Source organism: Pinus tabuliformis, chromosome 5_2 (genome assembly GCF_031772625.1).
Source record: "Pinus tabuliformis cultivar Carrire ecotype Pingquan chromosome 5_2, CPIR1, whole genome shotgun sequence".
Classification (NCBI taxonomy): Eukaryota; Viridiplantae; Streptophyta; class Pinopsida; order Pinales; family Pinaceae; genus Pinus; species Pinus tabuliformis.
The window spans coordinates 1,103,693,716-1,103,697,767 of record NC_142306.1 but is presented as its reverse complement, the minus strand read 5'-3'; positions in this window follow the sequence as shown (position 1 = coordinate 1,103,697,767).

Here is a 4,052-nt window from a genome sequence, read left to right as displayed (position 1 = left end):
TTTTTCTGTGAGCTGCAAAAAAATCTCTGTAGTAACAAGTCCTCCTTGCTACATGATACCTCACCAAGCTTCTCTCCTCTGAGCTTAGTCTTTCGACATCTCTCTGGTTCTCTCCTCTTTGGAACCAATTGAGCACACCTGGCTCTAGGTTGCTGCAATCTTCTCACTTTCTTTTGCCATTATATGTATGACAAGAATAAGACCACAAACTCACCAATTTTCAACATGATTGTACCTCCATCTGAATGCAGAATCTTAACTTGGCTCTGATACCAAAAATGATGACATGTAAGTTGCTTTGATAGAGAAAAGCTGCATCTTTACAAAGTTAGCGTGTGGACCTGTGGGTTATGGGCCCTTGTATATATATTGGAAGTATTTTAAGCAGCGAAATCATAACAAAACCCAACCAATCAACCAATGTATGGTTAAGACCGGAACCCAAATAAACTTAACCCTCTTTGATAACGTATTGGGTCCGCTAGAAATGTTAACCACATTCGAGCATGATTATTGTCCGATCATTCAATCAACGAACAGTTTGGATGGCCGGAACTCAAGGAGGTTTTAAGCCCGTTGTATAAAACCTTATCGTATCCATTTTTGGAATTAATGATCGCGCTTGTTTGCACGCGATATGTGTTCGATCGCCCACTCAATGGACGGTCCGATCCTTCAGAACCTTAAACTCTTTTGAATGATTTTATCATATCCTTTCTTAGAATTAAACTTCAACGCTTGTTACCACGCGATGACCGTTAGATTTGTTGGATCTACTGGGTTTGTCTGTTCAGACGATCTTGATCTTCTTCTTGGTTTCTTCACGAATTTGTCAGTGTCCTCTCGTTTTGCCAATATTATCTATCAATCTAGACGAACCGACGATTATCGTTCTTTGCCGTTTTAATGGATGTTGCATTCACTTATTGGTGGAATTACGTTATAACACATTTATCTCTGCCATACTCGTTTAAGGCGAAGTTTATAGGAACTTCGTGTTTTACACTCGAATACGCATATCTATTAACTTACAATAAAGAACGTATATGTAAACAACACGCAGACACACAAAATCAAGATAACATGCATATTCCAATTATATACATAATTCGACTGCAAGCTAAGGCCTTATGGCCCAAACTCACAAATTTCCCTACGACTACATTGTGTACTCTCTCTCTATCCTTTATCACACAACACAAACTCTCTTTATATATGAAATTACAAAGGGAGGGATCATTTACGATCCATGAGTTTCTCCCACAATCGCTCAATCAAATTCCATAAATCTCTGTATACGCATACATGGCATATAATTACATTTAATCATGCTTGATCAATTCCATCAATTTAGTTCTGTTTAAACAGAATTTGCCCTGGTTTACAAATATTGTCCACGTTTCCTCTTTCATAGCTTTGGATTCTGATTTTAATAAAGGGTGCTTGGATGATCCTGCATCAATTCTCTCCCTTAAAGGAAAATTCCTCTCAAGGGTATCCCAAGCTTCCTTTCCTAACTTTGCATTCGCTTTGGGGGGAAGAATGTTGTCATATACGCATTCCCTTAAGCATATCAATGTGAAGGCATTGTTTTTCCTTTTCACTTCCAAATATTTCATAAAAGTTTCATACATCTATTGTTGTTGCTTCCACTTTCCTAGCCTCTCGGCTTTTCTCATTTGTTGAGCATTGGCTTACTGTAGCTCAACAAGAAAATCAAGTTGCAGATATAGAAATTGCCTGTGGTTGTGCGTCTATGGTGGCTTCTCTATTGCTTAGCTTCCACAAAATAGATGGGTCTACAAATTCTTTACAAAAGCGACACTTACACAAAGGCTTTCAGAAACCCCTCTTCAAATGCCCCCCATTTTTTGAAGGATGCTCCTTTTTTTTAAAGACCCTCTAAATAAAAATAAATTTATTTTATTTTTAAAGAAATGATTGTTTTTTTTAAAAGAACCTTCAAATTTTTTTTTTAAGCACGAACTCACATAATCCCCTTTTTATTTTAATAACACCATGAGTATTTTAAAATGAGTATTTTGTTTTTTTTTAGAGAAAAAAATCGAACACGAAAAAAATGCTTTGAAGAACCTTTTCAGTGGCGACTTGTGGTGCTTTGAATTTCCTGCCGCGGGTTTGTTTTTAATTGGAGAGAGAGGATTTACAGCTCTCCTTAAACAAATGGGTTGCTATTCGGTTTAATGCATGGAGTTACCAAAACGAGTTCCTTTTTTAATTGTGTGCTACCATCGTACCTATTGACACAGATGGTTGCAATATCATCCAAAATATTAGAGTTTCATAAGTTCGTTGCTTTCATTGAAAATTCTTTCTCTGTACGAGTGTGATGAACTAAAAAACCCACTTTGTACTCCTTGGTTGTGTCGGTTTCCCTCAATTTTTCAGGTACGAATCCGATGCCATTTTACGAAAGGCTCTATATGCATATAGAGTGGTTTGAGATGCCAAGCTACAACTCGAGAATTCGTGCTTATAAGAAACATTCTGACTTTGACTGATGGATCCATCAATAATCAATTTCTCCTTGGCTTCTTGGCCTTTCTCCACTTGCTACGCAACGATTGACTTCTTAACAGGTGTGCCTTCTTCATAACTGGGTTTTTCTCATGTTGATGCGGTCTCAAGGAGTCTTATGCAACCTCACCTTTTATCAATATTATCAATAGCTGAATAGATTGCATATGAGACAACAATTATTAATGATTGGAGTGAAACTCTCAACTAAACTAAACTAAACTGGACTAACCTCAAACTGAGTATGACACTTGGATGCACAGTTATGACACCTAGCATGTGGTTGGAATTAGTTTCTCCAACACATTAGATAGATAAATAATCCCTTGAACAATGTAGGATTTAAATTTGAACCTTTATCTTCTTTGCTGAGTTTTGTTTTTGTCGCTATTGACACAAGTTGTAGTTTGTGTTTCATCTTTATAAATATTTTTAGCATATCCAACACATATTTTTCTTGACATAAAAAATAGATATAGAATTTCACATATATAAAATTTGTTTTTGTTAAGTTACATTTGTATATAGAGTTTCCTTGTAAGAGTCTTTCATGCTTTAGCAAACTCTTGGAGCTTGCTTGGACCCATAAAGTGTTTTCTTCACATTGTATACCTTACTTGTTTTCTTTTTTTTGTATGTTGGTGTCTTTGTCATTGATGTCAACCCAAGTAGTGCTAGAGGAAGCCATGATTTCGTTAACAAAGTCAACCTCGAAAATAACGATTTTTTGGGTCAGGGTCACCTTCATCGGATGCTCCTCGTTGTTTCGATTCCAACGGTATATGGCATGGCTCGTGGTTAATCTCGATTAGGGAGATATGCTCAATCAAAGATTGAAGTCCTTTTTTTGTGGTCAAAGTTCCCATAATGAGGTGACGTGGCAGCTTATTAGTGGCTAGAAGTTGATCCAATCGAGGCCAAGAAGGAATTTCATTAAAGGATTAGGATAAAATATTTTTTTGTCCTATTGATTAAGGGGTTCAAAACTCAAATTAAAATAGAACAACTCCCCCAAAGTGCAAGTCAGCCTCAATTAAAGATTGGTTTTTGGCTCCAAAAACAAAATTTCAATTTCAATTTTTCCCTCCAACATTACCTTAGTCGGCCTTCCTTGTTTCCTTCATGTCGACCCCTAGAAGTATGTCCTATAATTATAAAAGGAATTGATATCACCTCATATTGAAGATTAAATTCATGCTTATTTGGTTTGATATTTCTTGCGCTGGAGTAGTCTCTCAAACATTGAGAGGTGGTCAATATTTCTTAGTTTGGTTGGGTATTTGTTTTGTTTTGGGTTATGGTTTTTGGCTGGGGATACTCTGGGAATTCCTGTGGTAATTTGGCCTTTGATGATTGATTTTAAGGCTCAGTTGAACTTTGATTTTGTGATTGAAGCTTGTGAAGGCTGAGAGAACTGGGGCATATTTTCTTAGGACTTTTGACATTGGTTTGTAACACATGCCTAATACACATTCTTTGAAGTATACTTATGGTTGTGGCTTTGTATAGTTTGG